The sequence below is a fragment of the Sebastes umbrosus genome, chromosome 5, assembly GCF_015220745.1.
Source record: "Sebastes umbrosus isolate fSebUmb1 chromosome 5, fSebUmb1.pri, whole genome shotgun sequence".
NCBI classification, from domain to species: Eukaryota; Metazoa; Chordata; class Actinopteri; order Perciformes; family Sebastidae; genus Sebastes; species Sebastes umbrosus.
Window position 1 is genome coordinate 23843903 of NC_051273.1, and position 26061 is coordinate 23869963.

The 26061-nt window shown below is 42.1% G+C and overlaps 1 protein-coding gene across 6 annotated transcripts in view; it reads left to right on the forward strand.

The window, feature by feature from the left end:
• dab1a (DAB adaptor protein 1a) overlaps nucleotides 1-26061 on the forward strand; it is a 314427-nt gene that overhangs the window by 117721 nt on the left and 170645 nt on the right. For 4 of the 6 annotated variants that reach the window (XM_037770010.1, XM_037770011.1, XM_037770012.1 and 1 more), the window contains one exon: nucleotides 10899-10974. The gene's annotated coding sequence lies outside the window, so the exon portion shown is untranslated. Of the gene's footprint in view, nucleotides 1-577; nucleotides 703-10898; nucleotides 10975-22815; nucleotides 22825-26061 lie in introns of all 6 variants that reach the window. The other 2 variants (XM_037770006.1, XM_037770007.1) reach the window with 2 other exon arrangements.

Consider the following 26061-nt stretch of genomic DNA (forward strand, 5'->3'; position numbering starts at 1 on the left):
TGGGATATAAATTATAGTGACATTGTTGGATGGATAACTTTCCAATACAACAGACAAAAAAGACAACAACATTAGATCAAGAATATTTTGACACTTTGCAGATTTTTAATGGGTTTTTGAGGTGGCTAAGGTCACAATGCACCACTTTAAAAGGCTGCAGTGAGATTGGAATCCAGTGGGCCAGACTGGACCCAACATAGATGTCATGCAGAATATATTAACTCTGTGTTTAGCATCATTATTGCAGGAGGGGGAAGGTGGAAATCCTGCAGAAGGGGTAGGTGCAGAATCAAAATAAGACCAATAAGAGTCTGCAGCCATGCTGTGAGGCTGTACACAGCGGTGCTTTGAGCATCTCTTACTTGGTTTAGGTCACTACATCTCCAAAACACCACAGTTTGAGTGTTTGAATACCGTCTCTCTGCTCTCTACTGTCCGCACACACACGGTGCAAAGCCCCCGCCCTTAGTGAAACACCAAGTAAATGACAGCAAAATGCAGTAAAGACTCTCACAATGAGCTGAAATTGAAGTGCACAAAAATGAGGTAAATAAAATATTGACTTTCTTTCCTACAGGCACACCCCCCCAAGGCAATGGTAGGGGAAACACTGAGTACTCAACATTGCCTAAAGTGAGACTTGAACACGCATCCGCTGGTATTGTGATCAGAGCTATTAATCAGTGGAAAAGCAGACAGACGGTGGGTGTGCGGTGACTCAGCTCCTTCCTCATTGTGTCTCATTGTGTGCCTATCTGTGTGTGGGTTGGCCGACTGCTCCCCGCGGCTCTAAAGATTGACTGGGAAACCTTTAGTGAGTCTCGATGATGATTCATGGAACTGATTCCAGGCGTGAATATGCTCTGCGAGGGTTCTAGCTGGATCACACAGGTGCTCCCTGTGCATTTACGTCTTTCTCTCTGTACGCCATGTTAGATCTGCCTCCTTACTGGGTATGTGGCTCTGGGGGCTGATTTAGTGGATGAATGAAGTGCTCACATACGTACGTACGTGCTTGCACATTCATACACACATTCACAAAAGCGAACATGCCACAAGTATGCAACCTTCTACCCATAATACCAGCAACACAAATGGCTGCCACTCTGCTCCTGTCAAGCAGTGGGAGGGAGGACGGAGGGAGGAAGATTGCCAAGAACAGCGTATCAAAGGAGAAAACAGAGGGAGAGTGACGGAGGAGAGGCAGTGAAAGATGTGTCTGTTATATACTGTCTGTCTCCAAATAGCACTTGTTTCATTTCTCCAACTGGCGCATGTGTCTCGTGTCTCTTCCAACATGCTAAATTGTTTGTGTTTATGTGTAAGGAGAACGTTGAGCCGAGGTGACGGAGGCCAGTCGCTTGTTTACACATAGCTGCCTCTCATCATCATGTCATCAGTGAGATAATGATTGTCGAGGCTGAAAGAGAGAGGCTGTTATAATTAAAGCTTTTCTTACCTCTGGCAATAATTTTAGCTCTCAAAATTTGTTTGATTCCAGCAATTTGAATTTTTATTTAATGCTGTAAGAAACTGTTTCTATAATGGAAATAAATGGGTAATAATTGCAACTAGGGCTTTCAAAGTTAACGCGATAATAACAAATTCCTTTTAATGCTACCAATTTCTTTAACGCATTAACGCAACTTGTGATTTTTAATTAATCTCTTAAAAATCTGTCGGGTTCTCAGAGGGTTGTAGCGGGCTCAGTTTTAAAGCTAGAGTGAAGATACTGGCAAACTAGAAAAAAACTAGGGAATCCGTAGGTATCAACCATGTTATATTAGCGTGTCACAAAGGAGGTTAAATAATGCTCCAAACTTATGCTAAATTTTGGTGAGGAAAAACTGGCATGGCCATTTTGAAAGGGGTCCCTTGACCTCTGACCTCCAGATATGTGAATGTAAATGGGTTCTATGGGTACCCACGAGTCTCCCCTTTACAGACATGCCCACTTTATGATAATCACATGCAGTTTGGGGCAAGTCATAGTCAAGTCAGCACACTGACACACTGACAGCTGTTGTTGCCTGTTGGGCTGCAGTTTGCCATGTTATGATTTGAGCATATTTATTGTGCTAAATGCAGTACCTGTGAGGGTTTCTGGACAATATCTGTCATTGTTTTGTGTTGTTAATTGATTTTCAATAATAAATATATACATGCATTCTCATAAAGCAGCACATTTGTCCACTCCCATGTTGATAAGAGTATTAAATACTTGACAAATCTCCCTTTAAGGTACATTTTGAACAGATAAAAAATATACAATTCATTTGTGATTAATCGCGATTAACTATGGACAAACATGCGATTAATTGTGATTAAATATTTTAATCCATTGACAGCCCTAATTTTAACATTACATGTAGGGATGTCACCGGTGTTACCGATTACACCGGACATTTTACAAGAAAAGATGATGGTCAATATCTCTAAAGCGCTTACGTTGATTTTTAACATTGGAAGGCTGTGTGTCTGGTCTCTCCGGTCCAGTTTTCGCTGCGAGTCACGGGTTTCCACCTGGCACTGCTGTGCCGTGTACACCGGCTGTGACCACTCCTTCATCTGCATGGCGATTACCTCATTAACGTTATTGTTCCCTTATAGCATTGGGTTAAAATCTGAAATATTGCCAAATCAGGCGCTTTTGCTTTTCGCTTTGACACCAAATCCTCCGCCATCATCTTCAACTCTCTCTCGTCCCGTGTGGGAAATCTGACTCCTGCTACTCTGACCTAAGACTACGGAGCAGACACTTTCACGGTCAGTTTGTAGTGTTCGTCGTCCGACTATGTATTGAAAACACAGCACTGATACCTGGAAATTAACTAAATGAGTTTGTTTTTTTTAAAAAGCAAAACAACGGTGGGGGCGGTTGGCAAGTAATGTAATCGGTGTAACACCGTGTAACACCGTGTAACACCGTGTAACACCGTGTAACACCGGTACCACGACTACCGCGACAAGCCTACTCACATATAAAACAGGAACGTGACAAGATGCTGTACAGCAGCTCCTTCAAACATCAGTCCCAGTGAGATTGTATCACTGAGACCTCACACACTTTCCAAGCTCCGAAATGACTTTAATCTAAATGCAACATTTGTCACGGCGCTGGGTAAATACCGCAGGTGAGCGCGTGGGTGTTGTTCCACGCTTGTGTGTTTCTTGCGTCTCGTGAGGGAAAGGATAAAGTTAATGTACAGAGTGTGAGCGCTACGGAGGATTATTCAGATGGAGCAGGGATTTTCATCTGCTCCATCTAATGAACACAGCAGCTTGTAATCAAATCCACATCAAGGCTGCGCCGCCTGCCTACACTGTGTGAGTGTTATGTGTGTAAATTCCAAAAACAGGATGGGTTTTATTTTAGCACAATATAGATTTTCATATCAAAGTAATTCACCGAATCAGGCCTAATACTACGGCAGTTTGGAGATGTTCCACTTGGTGCGACTGAAAGATGTTTCTAAAATGTCGGCTAATTTCCTCATACATTTTGAGTTACAAACAAGTTAAGACACGTCTATTTGTGTATATCTATGTGTGCATTCATTTTTGTGTGTGTGTGTGTGTGAGTGTGTGTGCACAGCGATTGAATGGACATGACTCTCGTAGCTTGGACATGGATGTCAGCCTTGTAATCCAATCACAGGGCCGGTAAATCAATTACAGAGAGCAGCTAAGAGATGGGTGTGTCTATACAGTGCCAGGCGGAGAGACGGAGCTGGGCTCTTTGCCTAGAAACACTGTTACCGGGAGTTGTCAAGCAGCCCTGCGAAGGCAGCCATGTTGGTCAACTGCTGTGGAAGATTAACACTGAGAATTAATACTTGCAGTTGATAAATTCAGTATCCAATGTGGCTTTGGATAGTTTACAATTGTGCAATTGATCAAATTTCAATTACAATTTTGGCTTCCAACAATTAAGATTATTGTGCCGCGTTGTGTTTCGCAATGACGCTCTAATCTTGTCTTGTATTATAAATCCAGCGCACCCCTTTCCTTTACAGCGGTGCGCTTTCGCCCCGCTCAGCGGGTCAGTGACGGTTGCTCAGTGTGGAAGGATCCCCTTGAGAAAACTCTCCCTGGAGCTGGCTGGTTCTCACCAGGTGTATTTCCTCTGTAGTGGTGCACCGCGACCGGCTCTAGGTCAGCTTGGAAAGGCCCGGGGTGAAGGTGGCGCTTTACAGCACCCCTCGTCTGGATTCGTGAAACCCGTTATTTCCAATGTCTTACGTCTCGCCGGTTAGCGCAGCTTAAACATGAGCTCAAACTGCGCTGTTTCGCGAGCGCAGACTGCACTTTTCCGCCGGAAAAACGACAGTTTGGTGTAGCTCTATTGTCGTCCGGATGGAAACAGTAGGGATTATACACACTGCTCAGTTCCAGAAACAGGCTAAGATAACGAAAAGGAAAAAGCGTGAAAATTTGCCATCAATCAGGAAACCGGGAGAGGACAATGAAAAACAGGAGTCTCCCGGGAAAATCGGGAGGGTTGGCAAGTATGATGAGCCATCGTGTAAACCAAAATAATCATGATTATGATTTCTGCCATAATCAAGCAGCCCTAATAGCAGTTCTGTTGAAGTAGCTATAGCTCATAATTTATTCTTTGGTGACTGATTCGGACCAAATGATTGTAAATGTGAAGGACGTCTTCCATATTTGCATAGTGTTGTGATACATAGCAATTAGTAATTACAGAAAACAGAGAAACGCCTCTCAGGTTTACAGTAGCCGTCGTTGGGGAGAAGGAACTAAAAGTGGAGACACTACTTGTCAGAGGAGAACAATAATGTTCTGATGAAAATGTCCTCAAATTAATCAGAAGAAAAACTCCTCTCATTTGTTTGCCTCTTGCTTCCTTCCATTTGATTCACTTCTTCATGTAGACAAATGTATGGTGTCACATTGGGGTTTTGTGTGGGCTTGTTTGTTACTATTTCACAGCCTGTTCTAATGTGACACCATACAAATGGCGGCGGACAGCGTGTGTGTGTGTCTCCGAGAAGAACGATGGGACGGGGAATATGAGAGTAAGAGAGAGAGACAGAGAGGCTGCTTGAGTTAAATTGGAAAAGTAAATCCTTCTGGTATGATGCCAAATCATCACGAATGTAAAATTGTGAAGCTAAGAGTGGGGAAGAGAATGGAGAGATAAGGGATATAGAAAAAAAAAGTAGGGAAGCAAAAATGGGGAAAAAATGAAATGTAAATGGCACTTTATGTTCTCACTGACTAGTTTGTCTTCTCTGTCTCTCTCTCTCTCTCTCTCTCTCTCTCTCTCTCCGTCTCAAACAAACAGGTGCAGATGCAGGAAATGGTACTGAAGCTCTATCTGAGGCCTTGGAAATAGAAAACACATCTCACTTGAACTAAAAAGCCACCGTGTCACAAAGTTCTCATCTAAAAAGCCCCCGAGTACAATTAGCTAACTCCGTATGGCTGCTAAAAGGGCCTGAAGAGACGTGGGTTTCACTTTGAATAAGGTTAGCGGCTGCAACGCCGCTGAATAAGGTTAGCGCTGCACCTTGTATATCTAAATGGGGTTAGCGATTGCAGCTTGTGCTTTCGGTAATCATGACGTTTGTTCTCTGCTGAATGCTAACGTCGATGCTAACCCAGTTTCATCAATGCTGCTAACGCTGTCTCCCAAATTGAATTAATTCACAGGGGGATGTCAACAATAACCCCTAGAGCGCGTATGAGAGGGAACAGCTGAATCCTGAGTGTCTTTGCTCTCCTTTTTGACTCCGATACAAACGACGCCTCGCCTCGCCTCGCCTCGTCTCGCAGTGTCTATTTAAATGTGTCTTTATAATCGTCTCCCTTTTTGCTGAAAATCAGACGCACATTCACTCCACACGCCGCAAAGATTTAAACCCATTTTAATCTGTCATATGCATCAGAAATAATGGTAGGGAGAAAGCATGAAGATGTATATGAGTTAGTGTGTGTGTGTGTGTGGTTTTATGAAGTAAAAGTTAATGTTATGCATTAGCTAAAAATGTCTTTCCTCATCACAAGAGACAGGGTTGTATAATCCAAGCCTGTTTGAAGTATTAGCGTGTATTTCTGTGTGTGTTACTGTCTGCACAGTTCATGCCTGCACACTCAAACACACTAGTGTTCATGTGCACACACGCATGGGCATGCATGCCCGGATGGATTATTTGCTGTGTGCAAGAGATCCAACGGCCTCAGCCAATTCTAATGAACCAATTATAGTAAAGTCTTTTCCTCCTCTTCTCTTCCATTTGATAGTGAGAGTCATACTGTGGACTAAGCTGCTTTACTTTATTGCATCTCATTAACTTAATCAAAAACAATGTTTGAAGTCCAAATCAGCTGTTTTAAAAAGAACATGCTGTCGAAGTGAGGCCCACACACCCAAAGTTAACTGTGACTAGAAACTAGATTCAATGTTCAAATTAGTATAACTGTTAATGGGGCAACAAAATGACTCTACCTGTCAGCGATGTGCTGGATAGAGTTAACATCATTTTCATAAAGAATTATTTTCCAAATATATTATACATCTCTGAAATGTTATACGGGCAATTAGGTTTAGGAATAGATCAACTTGGTTAGGCTTAGGCAAAAAAATTACTTAGTGAAGTTTAGGAAAGTTTTGAGTTTCCAGTTTGAGTTTGAAATAACACCAGAAGTTGCGTAACTTAAAGTAAAAAAAAAACACTTTATTTTCCTCATACTGTCAGCCTGAATATACCTGTATTCACCCTCTGTCTGAAACGCTCTGTTTTAGCGCATTTCAACAGAATTTCAACGGAATTGCGTTGCTAGGCAACAATTTGGGTCCAAGTTTACTTCCTGTCAGCTGATGTTATTTACATACACTGCAACAGGAAACAAACTGGGACACATTTAGAATGTTTAAAACCATGTAATGGTCTAAATATTGTATATTTGTGACATCGCAAATGGACAGAAATCCTAACGGCTTGTTTCAAATGCACAATTTCGGAATACGTGCTGTGTGTATTTCTCCGTATATTGAACGTTTTGATAGTTTAAACGTATTTATATAGCACTTAAACCTGCTTTATAATAGAAAAGACATGAAAATCTCACTTTTTACAATATGGGACCTTTAAATTTGGTGACTATCCCACAAACTGCTGTATGACTGGGCTGTGTTAAGAGGAGCCAAGCTCCCTCTGGCCCCCCCCTGTAGTTGGCACCCTGGGGACAGGTGTTCATTGTGCTGAACCTACAGCAGAGTGCTATAATTACTGAAGATGTTTGCTTTTGTGTCTTTATTTGTGTTTACCTACAATCTTGCATTTGTTCAGTAAAGAGCGTTTTTTGTGTTTCATGCTTCAGGTTAGACTGTTGGCCTGTGCTCTGTGTTGCTATAGGAACCACAAAGGTCAATAGGATGTCTTTTGAGTGGGAATGTGAAGGCTGCGTGGGAGACAAATTTACCTGTCTGAGCAACAGAGAGAGAGAGAGAGAGAGAGAGAGGCTTTTCTATTGATTCCTTTTCTGTTTTGCATCTCTCTGTTTTGGTCCCACCCTCACAATAAACCTCTCTTTACAATCCTCCTCTCCTCCTCTCTTCCTCTCCTCCATCCTTCTTCTCCCTCCTCACTGGTTTATAGACAGATCTCACCTCCTCTCTTGCACCACACATTGTACTTCTAGAGAGGCATTCTTATCAACACCGACAGCTATCTAATTGCCCTTGCATCCTTATGAGTAGCTGTGGAGCGTGCCCCCCCCAGCCCCCTCTCCCAAAGCTATTACCAGAGCTGGTTCTCTGCTACATTGTGTAGTGTGTCTCTCATTGTGCAGCGGCCGTAGCCAGTAGTGCCTCATCAACTTGCAGCTCGATAGAGTTCAGTTCAGAACGGAGGATTTCCGTCAATGATGGGAGGTGAGGGGAGGATGGAGGGAGGATGGAGGGAGGAAAATGAGCGGGGAGGAAGAGACGGAGAGCAACCTTTCCTTTACAGAATCATTTCAGAGGTGTTTTTGTGTGCTGGCATGTCAAAGAGAGGGAGAGTGTTATGACGGTGTTGATGCACAGATGGGCTTCACAAATAGCAGCATGATAAAATTTTGTCGCTTGGTTTTATGCATTTCTGCACAAAACGACAGACGCGCACACACACACACACACACACACACACACATCTATAGACAGTTTTAGAGTAAACATTTCTGGGCGAATTCATTCCATTTAAAAATTAAAAAAAAGTGCATTTGATTAGCATTATTTGGACATACTAATAAAATTAAGAAAGACACAAACAATCCTCCGCACTTGTACACACCACACACAAACAAACAAACATGTGCACATTATCATGTGTGTGCACACACTTAAACACACACACACATACAGAGTTTGATGACGAGACAGATGGCAAACGGCTGGTGGATGAACCAAACTGTCCGTGTTATCTTTAGGTGTAATGGTGCGGCTAATGATTCGGCCTTGCTTGAATGCTACGGAATATTACATAAATTACAATGTATGCATTATCAGTTAGTGTGAGAGACAGAAGAATTTATCTTAGTTTGAGTAGCTGTTCATTAGTCCTCTCTCCCGAGCGATACGAGAGTCTAAATCAGCCACACAAAGGATCAAAGTTTTGCCCTGAAACTTGGTCCGTTTTTAGCCCCGACCCGATCGGATTAGCTGGTTATTAGGATGTGGCGCCGAGCTTCAAGGCTACAGCGTGTTTTATAACACCCAAACCTCATAGTGGGTGGATTCAGCTACACGTCCTTGGAGGGAGAGACGGCGAGAGAGGCAGACAGACTGTGTGTGTGTGTGTGTGTGTGTGTGTGTGTGTTGTATTTAGTGTTTGTTTGAGGAGCATGGGATGGACAAACCTCTGAGTTTATTGATTCTGTACTACTACTATCCTATCCTCCCCCGGGGACAACGCCACACCACATCACTACCTTCTACACCTCTGTGTGTTTCAGTAGGGGTGTGTGTGTGTGTGTGTGTGTGTTTGTAATAACCCTACCTGAGCACTATCTGGGGCTGTGTTATGTTGTTTGTTGCTCCCTCTGTGTGATTCTCCTGAGAATACACGAGGCTCTGGGATTATCCCGGCCAGTCTCACATCACCTGAACCAAGTCATCAATCACTTGTGTCTGTATGGAAGTGTGTGTGTATGCATGCACACATATTTCATAACTTCCCTCTCTTGCGTGACAAAATGAGGATTTGTGTACATGCCAGAAACAATGCCTGTGTGTTTGTGGCCACTTGTTTGTCTATGAAATGTATTTTCTTTTGAGATGCTTACATGCTGTATAGACGAATCCGGCGACCACTGTGTGTTTCGCCATCTGCTAAAAGGATTTACTGGTGACTGAACCGAAAGTGTCCATGGTTTCTCGTGGTAACTTACGTAAATATTTTGCGTAGATAATAAACGCAGATGATTATGTATTTAAAATTGATTACACTGAAATGGAAGGCTTTTACGAAGACACAGCTGCCGTCACTACGAGCAACCACGACGCATTCGGCTGAGAGTCACCAGTTAACACAGTTAGCAGACACTTTGTACGTGTTCTGGTGACCAAATGACGTTTAATTTGTGGTCATTAGGTGTTCTTTATAGTATGACAGTTTTCCTAAAGTGAGATGAAACCTTTAAAAAAATTGCAATATATACCTTGTTTACAGTATCACAATATATTGTAATATTTTGAATCGTAACCTCTGTATCATGATATGTATCGTATCACCAGATTCTTGCCAACACAGCCCTAGTGAAAAAAATCTATCAGACAAAATCTATACAGCTATAGAACTATATATGACGTACTGTATATATGCTGGATGTTTAGTTGACAAAACAACATTTATTCACAATACAAATGTAACTTTTTCATTAATGAGCCGAAGAATGAAACAAAGAAAAGTAACAGTCTCATTGAAAGTAAACCTCTGAAGGCTGGTGTGGTCAACCTTGAAGAGATGAGCAAAACATTTGCAGAAGACGTTGTTCTTTGTGTTTGAGGTCATCTTGTTAAGAAAGTCCCTGTAGTCCGTGAAGGAAAAACTATGAAAACATCTTTCTTTAACTTTAGTCTGTACGCTCTGTCACAGTTTGAGCTCTCTTGCTATGTGTGGGTTTACCAGGAAACAACAACAAATGAATGGCTTATGAATGGTAAAATCTTATTTTGTTAGACAACGTATGATCGTGACTGTTTCTTTTGCTATGGGCAGTACAGATGCCAAGGTGAGGACATTTTCCCACTGGTTATGAAACTCATGACAACACCGGTGTGACGGAATACACTGGACATTTTACAAGAATAAATATTACGCTCAATATCTGTAGAGTGCTTACTTTGGTCTTTAACGTGGCATGGCTGTGTGTCTGGCCTCTCCGGTCGAGCTTTCGCTGCAGGGCCCAGTTTGGCAGCCTCACACTTGTGGTGCACATGAAGGTGTTTGTGTAGATTAGAGGTGTTGCCTCCAGATGCTGCCACCTTCATCAGACAAAGTTTAAAGATTGCCTCATTAACGTTATCAGTTTCCCTATTAGCTTTGGGTTTAAACCTGAAATATTGCCAGATAGGTGCTTTTGCTCTTCACTTTGACACCGAATCCTCCACAATTGTATTGATAACCCCAAATTTTCATCGCTTTATGTTGCCATCAGAAAACCCTTTCCTTCTCCTTTCCGATGAGGAACTCAACTGAAAGTGAAACTTATCTGTGCTCTCTGCAAATCCAGCAGGCTCAGATGACAAAAACAGTACAGATACTTTTGTTCAGTTTGCCATCAGAATATATTCTAAATATAGCGTACACTTAAAAGGACGCAATTTGTTCAGGTGAGCCTTTCTTTCAGGGGTCTAAAATACATTTTTCTGCTGTCCCCTTCCACAGCTCTGTATTGCTTCGCTCCGGTGCCGGTGCTCCTGTCTGCTTCTCGATGCTGGGGGCACGCTGACCGTCATCTACTGTAAGTAAAACACCTACTATGAATAAGTACCTCATACAACCCCACTACAAAACACCCAAACTGTCCCTTTATCACTGTGTAACACTGTGCAACACTGTGTAACACTGTGTAACACTGACTACTGCGGCAAGCCTGAGGGGCAGCAGAGTTGTGTCAGCTAAAGATGCTTGAATTTAAGGAACAGATTCATGTTGATTCCTAAAAAGGGAACAAGGCGTCATTCATTATTAAAGCCCCCCCTCCAGTTGCCAGTTCTATGATATTCATATTCATTTGAGTCATTTCCTGACTAAGTTGATTAGCCACACTGTTCGCCAAAGTGTGGGAAGATGACGTATGACTATAGTAGAAGCTGCAGGTCAGACCATCCTCCAAGCTGCAGGTCAGACGTCATCCTCCAAGCTGCAGGTCAGAGGTCATTCTCCAAGCTTGTGCAAGTGCACTCTGATCGTTTGAGTCTGATCAGCAGCAAACCGATAAATCTGTTTATCTGTCTGTCAGTTTGTCTTTCTAGTTAGGTAGCTAGTTAGGTGAAGTTAGTCAGCTCAACTTGTTGCATTAGCTAACTGAAGGGTTTTCATTTCATTTTTTAGTTTCCTCCACCTTACTTTAGAGTGTTTATTTTCACCAGAGCATTTGTGTGTGCAGAGAACAGTCCAATCAACACAGTGGATTACCCAAAATCCCACAGGCAATTAACACAACACACTGACTGTTTCTCTCACTCGCTCTCTTCTTTACCGTCTCCTCCTCCAGGAGTTAACTTAACGGAAAGCAGGTCTGAACGACGGGGAGCGCACAACTTTCAGCCCAAGAGAAAACAAGACAAAAGCCCGGTTAGAGAAATAAACAAATCTCAGTGCAGCCAGGTGCGGTGTCGGAGACGAGAGCGTCCGGCCTGATAAACGTTCTGAAACTCCTGAAAAACGTCCCGAAACTTCATTTCAAACGCCGGACCTCGGCAACATGTCTATACGTCCTCTGGTGCGCTGTGGCCGGCGTGCGGCGCTGCGGCTCATCGGTACAGCAGCAGCCAGACAGCCGCCTCGCCGGAAGGAGACGGTGAAGAAGAGAGCAAGTGAGAGAGAGTCAGTGTGTTGCGCTGGATCTTGTCACATTTGTAGTCTGATAAAAAGTAAATTTATCTAAACTGGGTTGAAAAACGATGCAATCTGGTTGCCATGGGAATGAATTACGTCTGACTATTAACCACCAATAGTATTCTCTGGCTGGAGGGGGGGCTTTACGTCATTATAATCCTATTCAGGTCAAGACTGAAGCCACAAAATATGTAATTTATTTCCAATACTCATCCAGATCTGGAATCGTGTGGGTGTGAGAGAGCACGAGCATGCACTCTACGTTTGAGTCATTCTATTCCTCTAGGGGGGAAGGGTCTTTTCTATGTTTGTAGGGCACAGCCAATCAGATCAAAGGGCAGGGGCCAGAGGTCAGGGCTGCAGCGACAGCAGTAGCATTCTTAGACCTCCGGCCAGGTCTACTCTAAACGCTGCACCGGGGTCAGATTTGTGATTGTTGCTCCGGGTCGAGGACTGCTTGTTGGAGTGGAGAGCTGATTTGCGATCAGGCAGAGAATAGTTATTTATTGAGGTTGGCTGGAGGGGTAAAAGGTGAGGTAATTGGTTGTAAGCTGGAGATTTGAGGTTATAGGGCAATGAATTGTGGTCTCAACTGTGTCCCATAGGTTGCAGAGGATGCTGCCATGTTGATGCAGCACAGCGTTTCAGCCTTATGAAAGATACATTATTATTTTAGAGAAGGACACTCAAACCTCTAAACATTTTTTAATATGCTGCTTGCTTACTAACAGAGCTTACTAAATAAATTAGGATGGAGGGCCTCAATTTCGGTGCCAGTATAACTTCAAGTCCAATTTGTTTCCCACCGTAGCACTAAATTGAAGGGATTGAAATAGAAGTCCAAGCCGTGGCAAATTTGTTATAGACTTTGGATCACAGCTTCATTATACATCTCATTTTCTTTCTCTAATATTGTGGTGTCTGTAATTTCCCTGCAAATAAGCCAAAAAGGATATATTAGTGTTATCAGGCTTTGGGCTCTGATCTGCGCTGATACATTTGAAGGTCAGACCTCATAGAGGAAATGGAAATAAAGAGTATAATTTAATCTCAAGTGTATTGTAATAAAAGTAGACACACAGAATGGACTGCAGGGACAACGTACGGTCCATTGTTTTAAAAGCTGATAGGCTAATTGTATTGCAACAAGGAATAAGAGGACACTTCCACAGACACATAATGAAATATAAAACTGAATGGATGGGGGGAGTGCTTCGAGTGTGTGTTTGTATGCGACAGAAAAAGACAGAGAAACGCACTCCCATGACTGTTCTCTGTTTGTTTTCTCCACATGTGTTTTGAGTTGTCCTCTTTTTTTTGTTTCTTTATTTTATTCAGAGTGAGCCTAAGAGGAATGTCTCAGGCTGACTGTGTTTTGTCTCCCACACAGGCTGATAATTGCTAATGTGTTAGCTGTTTTCACTGAAAGTGCCAGACTTTTCAGAGGGAAAAGCAACGCCACTTCAATTTGCACCTTGTCTGGAGAAACGTGTGAACAACAGCGAGAGAGTGTTAACTAAACCCTTAGGGGGATGGTCTTTAAAAAAACGGCTTGTGTGATGCTAGATTCAAAAGAATAAGTGTGAGAAAAGGGAGAGATGAGGGCATCATTAAAGGGTAACTTTGGTATTTTTCAACCTGGAACCTATTTTCACCTGTTTTTGTGTCAAAGTGACTAATGGGGACAGCAATGTTTTAAATTGGTCCAGTATTGAGGGAGAACCATAGACTGTATTTAAGAAGTATACGTAGTCACCGTGACGTCACCCATTGACGTTTTGAAGCCTCGATTTCAGCATTTTGGCCGTTGCCATTTTGATTTTTGCAACCAAAAGTGCCACGAGAGGGTGGAGCTTAGTACAACTGAACACTTAATAAGACATTCATGCGACTAAAAAGGTTATAATGAAGTGAAAACACACTGTGAAAGGGTTAAAGTTGTAAGACGAAAACACGGACAACTCCCAGACCGGACAACGCCGTTGTAGCGACCTGTCAATCACAAGGTAGCCACGCCCTAGAGCATCCCCTGCTTTATGGTCTATTTGACTCTAAATGGGACCATAATTTACTAAATGAACATCATGCTGTATTGAAGAAGACTTGAAACTAGCGATTGAGACCATAAACTCATGTTTGCAATGTTTATTGAAGAAGTAGGCTCATTTTCTCATAGACTTCTATACAATCAGACTTCTTTTTGCAACCAGAGGAGTCGCCCCCTGCTGGCTGTTAGAAAGAATGCAAGTTTAAGGCATTTCAGCATTGGCTTCACTTTTCAGACCTGGAGGTTGCCCACTGGGGAGAACACTGTAACCGGCAGCCACAAAACAAGCTGTTAGGGCAAGTGAGCAGCGTCAATGTAACATTACGTTCACTAAAAGTGCTTGTTTTTTCCGCTGACAGGCTCAGATTGTTATTATATGTGTCTGACAACATTATGAAAAGGACCCCACAGAGAAATAAAATGTTTTTCTTTCCTTTCTCTTTATCCGGTCTGTTTGTTATTGTGTCCAGGGCCCTCTCAAGGAGAAGTCTCGTTGTGAAATCTAAATATCTGTATACTCTGGCTCAAAAACCTCATCCACATTGTGGAAATCATCTAAATATTCAGCCGTGACATTGAAAATCTTTTAGCTAACACTAAGCTACGCTTTCTGTACTCCAACACAACAAACTGCCCAGTTGGCACTCGCCTTTCCACCATGGATGTATTCCACTATTCCACCGTTGTCTTGCGGCAACACGTCATCTCGCCAGACTTCTCCTTGAGCGAGACTCTTTCCATAATGTTGTCAGACACTTACAATAACAATCAGAGCCCGTCATGGTAAAAACAAACACTTTTAGTGGATGTATATGACGGTGCAAGCTTGCCCCAATAGCATCATATTACAGCCCCGTAGCAGCTGCTGTCTACAACGTTCTCCCTTAATACTGGACCAATTTCAGAAATTGTTGTCCCTATTAGTCAGTTAGACACAAAAAGATAGAAAATAGGGTCCAGGTTTAAAAATACCAAAGCCTTTAAGAAAGAATATGGTTGATTCTTAGAGGAGCCCATACCTAATGTGCTGGTGTAGAGGTTCTGCTCTTACTTGCAGTATTTTCACCCTGAAGATGCAGCTCAGATTAAAAATGACTCATGATTCATGTGACGTTGAGCATCATAGATAGATGGTGAAAGGTGAAACCAAATCGCTGGCAATAAAAAAGACAATTTAGTTCCTAATGTGGGGGATTGGTCCTTTGTGACAGTCTCTATAAAGAGACTTAACGTCCCCCTCAGTGACTCCCATGTCCCAGAGCATCGCTGCCACCTCTTCATACATATACATGGCTGCTAAAGAGATGGTTCATGAATACTATCAAGGAGTCTCCGATAGTATTGTCTGTGTTCCTACGTGAGTGTGTTTGAGAATTTGTGGTAATTTATTTTTTTCTCATCATAAATGCTATTACCAGCTGTATGTATTCAGCTCTTTTGCATGATCATCTCAGCTCGCCGCCGTGTCATCCGAGCAGCAGTTGTCGTAACCAGTAAGGCTTCGTTTTTATCTAGAGATGTTCTGATAGCAGGGGTTTTCCTGGCTCCAACTGGCATGGCCAATTTCAAAGGGGTCCCTTGACCTCTGACCTCAAGATATGTAAATGAAAACGGGTTCTATGGGTACCCACGAGTCTCCCCTTTACAGACATGCCCACTTTATGATAATCACATGCAGTTTTGGGGCAAGTCATAGTCAAGTCAGCACACTGACACACTGACAGCTGTTGTTGTCTGTTGGACTGCAGTTTGCCATGTTATGATTTGTGCATATTGTTTTATGCTAAATGCAGTACCTGTGAGGGTTTCTGGACAATATCTGTCATTGTTTTGTGTTGTTAAAATAAGATATTCCTTTATTAGTCCCACAGTGGGGAAATTTGCTGAATTAATTAATTAATTGATTTACAATAATAAATATATACATACATTTGCATAAAGCAGCATATTTGCCCACTCCCATGTTGATAAGAGTATTAAATACTTAACAAATCTCCCTTTAAGTACGTTTTGAACAGATAAAAAATGTGTGAAATAGTTTGCGATTAATCAAGATTAACTATTTTAATCCATTGACAGCACTAATTTAAAGTAATCCCCTCTCACACACTTTAACAAGACAGTTTTATAAGACAGACTATCCTTTTTATGAATAATTTATTTTTATTATTTTACTTCCCTAATTTAAATGATTAAATTTAAACGGGCGACAGCATAATGCTGCTGCTGCCTGTGCAACGCTTGTTAGAAAATAGTGTTTTCCATGAAGACTCCCGTCAGAGTTTTGTCGAGAGCAGGCAAAAACCCTGGATACCGTGTTTTTCTTCGTGGTTCCTGAACTTGCATGTCGGCTGATACTGAGTACCGATCCAATACCAATACGCTAAAAAAAGCTGTATTCTACTAACCCTTTATGGATGTGATATGATTGCCATCAATGACCTGGCTCAGGTTAAACCCTTTGTAAAACTTTAACAAATACATACAGAGAATGAAATGCCAAAGAACTTTCTTTTATTATGAAGTTTGACAGATTTTTCAGTGTAAAATATTGCCAAATAGCTGACACTCTGGCTAACGTTACACTCTCCACTAGCACCTGCCCCGATCGGTACTGTGCATGTGGAACTCTCAACAGAGATGAGAAAGAATAGAGATGGCTCACTCGTCAGCTACTTCCATCATCGATTTCAGACACAGCGATAATTTTTTTTCTGGAGCTGATGATGGACAGAGTGAGCCATCTGGCTTATTTCTCATCTCTGTTGAGAGTTAGCGAGTGTAGTGACACGTGTTGTTGTTGTTCCTGTTTAGCGTAAATGAGCTGAGATATGATATGATAACGTGATATCGGATCGGTGCATAGACTCGCATACTTGCCAATACCTGATCCAGCATTTTAGGCTGCATTGGATGCATTTCTGATACTGGTATTGGTACCAGAACATCTGTATTATTCTCAGCTGTTGAGTATTTGTCTAAAACATCACTGCCTTTACAGGTAACTTCGCACCAAGCTTAGCTGGTAATGGTTTTCTCCCTAGTGGGAATATGTGCTTAAAAAAGGCTGTAGTAGGGTTAACCCTCGGTATTGTGTGTGTGTTGCTGTGTGTTCATGTGTGTCTGCAGGTTTTTTAATCTTTGTGTGTGTCCACGTGGGTGAAATCTTTTAATGCAACTGTTTATCAGAGGAAAAGCCTGAGGGCAAAAATCTCTTTCTCTCTCTCTCACACACACACACACACACACACATGCCCTTTAATGAAATGTTAGCTGCTGTAGAGTTTTGTAGTAGGCCTGTGTGTCTCCGTTGTGAGTCTTTATCAGTAGTGACTTGATATTGTGTGTGTTCGGGGGGAGTTAGCGGTGTTCGACTGCAGCTGCCAGCCTTCTCTTTATTACGCTGTGCTGTAACTGAGCTGGAGCATTAGTCCCAAGCCTGCTCTCTCTCTCTCTATGTGTGTGTGTGTGTGTGTGCGTACCTGTGGCAGCTGTCATGAGCATGCTGTCTAATCATCTAATGTGTCACTCTTCACAGTGGAACAGATTCCATACTCTGGTCGCTGTCACTCCACCAGGGAGCCACCTCACCTCTCTGTTAGTTCGTCAATCAGTGTTTTAATCGCACCGCAGTGTCGAGTATTCATGTGTTTGTCAGGGACAAAGCGGTTCTTTACGTGTATACTTTAATATCTACAATACATTAGTTTGATATGAAGCAGCACTTGAACACATCTTTACATTTTTACACCAATGACACATCCAGACAGACAGCTCAGCAAACGTTCAACACATAAAGATGTATTTGTACATTCTGGATGCCTCTGACAGCCAACAGTAAGCACTCAACTTGTCTCTTGCTTGTTGCTTTAACTGCAGTAACTAAGAGTGGATTTTTTTGACACTGTCTTATTTTCTTTCCTCTTGAATCCTTTTTTCACACAGAAAAAGAAAAAAGCTGAGTGGCATCTTTCTGTGTCAGAGAGTCAGAGCAGCGTTTTTTAGATGACAAGTAAGCTGCCTGGAGACCAACTGGTGGAGGCAGCTTTCACACACTGTTTCAAAAAACATCTTCCACGTTTTGCTACTGTATACGACTTTCATATCGTTGTGTATGTTTACTTTGATCATCAAAGCTGTTTAAGGTTTTGAGCCACCAAATCTCGCATTGATGTGGTGCTTCTCTTAATTCTTTCCCTGAGAACTAAAGAGATTTTTAGTAGATTGGATGGTATCTTTGTGGCTGTGACAGTATGTACAGTATAGCTTGATATTCATATTAATAAAACAGTATTTTTTTTTTACATTATTATACACATACAATAATTATACTACATTTTACATCTTTTTTTTTTCCGGTCTCCGTATCTGAATACTCCGTATCTGAATTAGGGATGTTAACAGTTAACCACTGAGAAAGTTTTTGAATGGTTATGCATGTCGGTCTATAATATAACTTAACTTAGGACAAGGCATGGTTGAATACTTGATTCTGATTGGTCAATCATAGCGTTCTATGGTCTGTTATTTCTTTATAGCAGACCGTTGCTATGGGCGCAGTTTTGATGTTGGACCCTGGCGGACTGTTCTTGTGTCAAATTGTTATTGATCTTCTTGATTTCTTACGTAAGTAGCCATGTCATAAGCGGGATAATGTACAGCCAGCTTGTCATTGTTGTGAAATAAACCTGCTTCTATTGAGAATAGACGTTCCTGTCCAGCAGGAGAGGGAGCTCAAAGAGCTTACACAGCATCTTGATGCGATGTTGTCAAAATAAAATCTTCATGACAGGACTAAAGTTATATGATTTTGATTAAGTGGACCTTCGGCGGTGAAAGACTTGATAATGACAGCGACTGGGTTGCTGCTGGGGCACCACTGTGACAGGAGAAGGTTGGCAGTGTGTGACGAAAGAGGCCACGCTCTCTGACAGACCTCGCTGTCTAAAATATATGACTCCAGGTGATGCGCAGTGCTAATTAAAATTGATTACATAACCCTGCTGGTTTTGTGCCCTTCAGTAATAGTTCTCCTCGCTCTTGTTCATTCATTCTCTCCACCTTTAACAGCTTTTCATGTATTCTTGTTCTTTTACTCCTTTTTCATTTGGTACTTTATTCCTCCCTTTGTGACGAGCCAGTCGGCGATGCATCTGATGATAATAGTTAGAATATTGTCATTTATTACCGTTATATGGCGTGCACGCACAATCGCAGACAGACAGGCGCAAGGATTTCTCAGCATGACCTTATTAAAAGAAGTCATCATCATTGGAGGAAAAAAGCTAAGTACTTGTGGAGAAAATGACACCACTGCTAATGAGGACATTGCAATGACTTTCTCAAAGAGCATTAGAGACCAAGACGGAGAAGAGAAGAGGTAAAATGAGAAAAAGGCTGAAAGAACAACAAGACTAGGTCGAAACCTAGTATATGGCTGAACCCTGTTTGGTCAATGTGCTAGATTTTGTCCAAATTAGACAGCCACAGATAGTCAGCGGTAGTGTCTCTAATGTGAATTCCTGGATATTAAATGTTCATCTGTAGTGTTGTTTGTTGTGTACTGAAGAAGCATATCACATGACATGGTTGAGCTACATTTCAGTCAAATAACTGAGGACTGCTTTAATTGAATAAATTCAACAAAAGGCTATAATCACGCTATTTTCAACCAGTTGTTGTTCTGGATCTAAAGTGTCGTTGTATAATTAATGTTACTTTGTTAAACAGACCAGACCGAGGTTGCATCCCATGATAATTATGAACATGCCCACAGCCTCACATGTTGGTCTCAGACATACTGAAACCAGCTTTTTTATCATGTTTGTCTGTTGTCTGTGTTAGTAAAATGTGTGTGTCATGATGGATACCTTGTCTTTTTACGGCAAACTAAATCTACCTATGGGTACAAATAAAGTAACCTGAACCTATTTTAGATTTAGTCTCAGTCTTAAAACAAAAATGGCTATTCATTTTAGTCAGATTTCAGTCATTTTTATCCTTCATAGTTTTAGTTGACGACAACTCAAAGGGTCATTACATTTATTCAACTTTTAGTCAAATCGTTTTCTATTTTGTCAGCTATATTTTTATTTAGTCTTAGTCCTATGTCAAATGTCCTTTTTAAATCATCAGATTATATTAATTTCAGTCATTTTAGTCTAGCTTATTTCACATAATGTTTTATCTTATCTTATTATCTGATGAAAATCACAGGGTGGATGGTTAAGCAGCGTTGCAGTTACTCCGAGGTCCGAAGGTTACAAAAATAAAGAGTTTTTAGTGATGTTTTTTTTATTTTTCAAACTACATTTTAGTCATCTTCTTTGTCATGATTGATATCGTCACCGTTAGTGTTTAATGACATCGGCATCTCGTCGTCTGTTCGCCTTAGTCGTGGAAAAAAAGTTCTTTGACGAAGATATTTCGTCACAGTTTTCCTTAACCAAAACTGAGCGCTTCCATCGTCTCTGTCTCGCGCTCGTTCTACAACACACTCTCTACGCATACACTAACGTTACACTATAGCGCACACCCTAAATTTCTGAAGCGAGGCTTTCTGGGTCGAGCTTTTGTGGCAACAAACGCCTTGTTCAGCAACAACAACCACATATGTTTTGAGGAAGAGGATCAGCTGAATGATCGTGGAGGAAAAGACATCACCAGAGGAAACAATCTTGGGCCTATTCATTTTGACACTTGACCGACCAATGGTGTAACTTCATCATTCAGTCGGTCAGTGACAGACTTTCGGCGCCCGCTTTGCTGTGGTGCAGCCAAAAAGAAAAGGACCAGGGGAGAACAGGTGGGATTGATTTGGTCACACGGTGACGAGCGTAGGGCCACCGAGCCACAGTGATGCCCGCTGCAATAAGATCGGCTGCAGGCTGAAGAGTCCTGTGAAACCCTGGCAATGACAAACGGACCACAGATGTCTATACATCAGCTCCTCGTTCTCCTTGACCACCTGTATCTCTGAGCCATTCTGTCAACGTCTCCACCAATAGATTGATGCTGGAAACATTTTCCCTCCGAGCCTGTCCCTCTGTCTTTTTTCGTAGCTTTATTTTTCACTTTCTCGGCCCGTCTTCCTCTAGTAGTTCCGTTCACATCCTCTCATCGCTCCGCAGGATCCGTAGGTTTATGCTCGGGTTTTGATTTGTGTTTCTGTGTGCGTATGCAAGCAGCTGATAGTGTGCTTGTGTCTGTTTGTTTTGTGTAAGTGTGTGCTGTGTGCATATATGTGTGTTTCTCTACCTGCCCAGGCTTGGGATTAAACGTCAGTCTCGTAGATTGATGTTCTCTCTGATAGAACGCCACAGCAGGAGTGAATCCATTGCAGCTTACAGATGGGAATAGAGAGACACACTTCAAGGAAACATATCGAATATCGAGTTCAGAGCGCACGAGTCGACGCGGCGCACGCACAGACTCAAATGCAGCAGTTTCCTCACAAGCAAAGCGGTGTGTGTGTTGACTGTCGAGGGTCCATATTCAACTTAGGATGAGCTTCTATGAGAGAGCATGAGCAGAAAAAGGGCTGGAGGTTAAATGCTTCCCTTTTCAGCACATGAAGGGGTCACACGCTGGTAATGTGCTGTGAGTGGCTGGCGGTGCGCCATGCGGAAAGGGCACACTTCTACAGTTTCAGCGAAGTGGAAGAGCGGGGGAGGGCTCGTGGGCGTGCGTTGGGCGTATGTGAACATATATGAGTAAGTGTAAGTGTATGTGCATGTACGTGTGAAGAAGAGTGAGTGATTCATGGCGGAGGCCAGGGAATGATGTTCCTCTGCTGCAGTTCTGGCATTCATCCATATTTTTGAGAACATTTTTATCAGACTCTCCTCTGTGGGTGACCTCTCTAATGTCTGTGTGTGTGAGCGTTTGTGTATGACTTTACTATGCGGTCACGTCGGGTGGATGACACTAGTGCTGAAACAATTAAATAGTTGATTGATAAAGTGGGATACCTCCCCTTAGTTGATTAGTCGACTAATCAGTCGTTTTAGTCTTAGTTGACTAAGATGCTCAAAAAAACGCTTTACTTTTCTCATACCAGCTGTGCTGCAGCACTCCTTTTCACCCTCTGTCTGAAACGCTCTGTTGGAGCCCAGTCTGCTGTGATTGGTCAACCAAACCAAACTCTTCGGACTCCGCTCCAGATCCGCTCTAACTAAAATGTTTGAGGGCATGCCAGACAAGCCGCTAGGCAGGTATTATGCAATTGTGCTACTTGGTGACATCACCACGTTATGAAAGAAAAGGCAGGACTTCAAGCGAGGCGTTTCAGGTAGTTCAGGAGCAGTGTTTCTTCCCTTTGGCGTGGACTAAACTATATAACTCACTAAAGGAAAGAAAAAAAGCATAATAAGTCTTCTTTAAATCATTTATCAGGCAAAATTGACATTTTTTTACTGGTTGCAGCTTAAAAAATGTGAGGATTTGCTGCTTTTCTTCTAGTTTATTTCACTGTAAACTGAATAATTTGGGATTTTGCACTGTCTGATGGGCAATAGGAGCAGTATGATGGGCATTTTAAGATTTTTTTTACAGTTTTCCTACAATTTCTCGACTAAACAACTAATCAACAGGTTAATCAATGTTGTTTATGACATTAGATGTAACAACCACAGATGATTTGAATATCATCTGAATATGTCTCTTTTTCTCTTCCCTTGCATCCTCCTGGAACAGCTGTAAGAGGTTAGTACCTTTATCACTCTTTCTATCAGCAGTGTTGTAAGCTGTGACGGATACTGAACAAGCTCTCTATGTGATAGTAGTATGGGTGAATGACACAAAAAAAATAGCCTGGAGAACTCTTTTCTATGTCCTCTCTTGACTCTTTTTTTTTTCATGAATGATGGTTTAAGATCCAGAATGGCTCTAAATCCTTCTTGTGGGATTTTATGGCAGCAGACAACAGTAACAGTGTGTTTCCAGGACGCCCATAAGAGTCCCACAGTAATACTAGATTTCTCATTTCTGGACTGAAAAAGACCTGCATGCTACATTTACAGGCATTAAGTCAGAACTAGTCATGCTGGAAAATGTAATTCATTTCACAAAGTCGCATATTGTCCGGACTCTCAAGTTTATACATGAGCCTATCTGGCCTCTACAAATCCCCCCCAAAAAGTGGAAACGTTCTTAGCGAGCGGCAGCAGAGGAGCTGTCCTCGGTGCTGAACTCACAGGAGATTTCAGAGCTGAGAATTTACTGCTTAAGTTTTTCTGCTGCAACACTGGGTAATAAATGTGCTGTTTGGGACACATGATTGTATCAGAGACATTATGAGAAGTCAGTCCTGCTTTTATCTCCAGTCGACAGTTTGTGGCAGAACTCGGGAGATGAAAATTTGTTGTTTCACACTTTCTTTTTTTTGTGGCTTTTGCGACTGTTTGTCTAAGTTTCTTTCACTCGCTCTCTCGCAGCCTGTGCATGCGTCTCTCTTTCTGATGTTGTCAGCGTGAATTCTTTCTCCACATTCAAAAACTCTAAAAAATAATCAATCATGGTTCAACATGATTTCAACGTTTGATGATTTGCCTTATGCACTCACACTTGGGGAAATGTCTGTCAAACACACACAGACTGCATTAAATAAATATTAGGGCACTTTTGGTCCTCTGCCTTTATGAATACTTTAAAGCAGAGCTACGGATCCAAGCTGCCTGTGAGGAATGAAGCATTAGTTGATCTGACGCTGGCTGTGGATATATGTGGAAATCTGATTGATTTGGCTGAGTCTACAGGACAACAGCGAGTGTGGCAGGCATTGCATCACGGTGCTGCTGTCAGACAAAAAGGCCTCATACCTCCGGTGTTGATGTTTTATCGGTTCTGACTGGAATTGAATTGTGCTTTTTCTGAGCGCTGCTGTTGTTTTTTCTTTATGACCGAAGGGCCCGCAGGGACCCATTACAAACCCGATGTGTAGTTTCAAAATGCCCATGCATCAATTGGAATATCTGACTGGATGTTCTTCACAAAAAAAACCTACAAGTCTTGAATCTGACAGCAGCAGTAAGGTGAGAGCACTGAGTGTGTGTAAACAGATGGTGGAGAGCAGAGATGGCAGAAGGCTCAGAACTGTCTTCACTTCCAGATCGTCTCTCTCCGTGTACGGGAGTGTTAGCTCACATCACACTGAGAAATGCCTCCAGCAACATCTTTCCTGCTGGTCCGCATTCTTCAACACAGTCCATACAGTACACACACTACACACCATCTCTCTTCACACACACACACTCTCCAAAGAAAAGAGATGTCTGCCACGCGTGTACCATTTCTATATGCTGTTGTCCATCTGCCTTTTTTCTTGTTTGTACTTGTATGCAAATGAGTTCGCGTGTGTGTTTATGTGTGTGCACGTGTTTCCCTGCTGTAAAAGACACACTCATTAGATGTACATTCTGAAGCACACTAATTAACAGCCTCGTTAAGACTCAAGCAGCTCTCCCGCTGAGGCCGAGGAACAGTCAGACACACACACACACACACGCTGATCTGAACGTAGGCACACATATACACTCATCAACATGCATATACATAAAGAAACATATCTGAATACACAAACAGAAGCAAAACAATAACATGCATGCACGCACACAGAGGCGCGGCTACACATAATGATGCACACGGGCTAATACAAACATCCCGATACACACTGCAAACAAGCTTTTTTAATCAAGACACCATCCATCATTATGAGAAAGCTGCTGCCTTTTTTTTGCACAAGCATTAATGAAGGTCACGCTTCATGTATGGCGAATTATTGTTAAACTGCAGTGGGAGTCAGCTGCTGTCAGTCCAGCTCACACGTGTTACGGCACGTCTGGGTTCCCATGAAACATTTTACATGTGAACCACAGCAGCCCCTCGCACCAACCCGTCTCCCACGACCCCCTTTTTTTTTTATCACCACAATGTCGATTCAGCCATTGGCTATATTTCAGGGATTTATGCAAATTTGGTGCTAAATTGCTAATTATAGTTTATTGCAGTAACAGCACTGCAATTAGGAGAGGCCGTGGTCATGCGGAGGAGACACTGAGGTCAAAACAACATTTAGACACGCCAGAAATTGCTAAATTAAAGCAATTGCTTTGCAGGAATCTCCATAAAAGATGTCCTCTCATGACTTCACTCACTAGATTAACATTTCTGGCATTTTGGTTATAAATGCATTCACTGTTAACTCTCTCTACAGCCAGTGTTTGGTTTGTCTGTTCTGGGCTACTGTAGAAACATGGCAGACTCCATGAAGAGGACTTTATGTAGATATGAACAGCTCTTTCTAAGCTAAAGAAAACACAATGATTCTTAGCTTCATGTGTTTATACACTAATGAATATAGTTATAAATATTATATTCCATTTCTGCTTATAGATCCCCGAAATGCTATACACCTGGCATTAAAATCTGTCTCGTATCGTTTATATAATCAGATTAATCTTATTTCCATATATGTATTTTGCATATACCCTTTGTTAAAACCTTATTTTTAAAAACTGCACGTAGTCAGACATGTATGCCTCGACTAACTTCAAGTCCGTCTCTAGCTCTCCCGTCAGCTCCGTTCTCTTTATACATCCATGGTCAGCTCCATCGGGGCCGTTTGAATGCATTTACCATAAGTGTGAGTATATGGGTGCTCTACAGTTGTAGCGTCGGCCCGTTTGACCACTGAAATGAGAGTGACGGCCGGCTTGACCGCACGTTACCGCGATACGATAACAATTCCTGTCCGTGACAGAGTTAACATGCAGCTTTAGCCGTGATGTCTAGCTCTGCTTTTCCTGTCAATGTGTGAAACCCAAAGTGTTTAAATACTCTGGATTACTTACTTTGGATTTGAAATGTGAGGGTGCAGGTCGTTTCCTGTTCTGCTTTCTTGTTTCGGCTCGCTGCGGCTTTGTTTTGGTTTTGATCAAAACG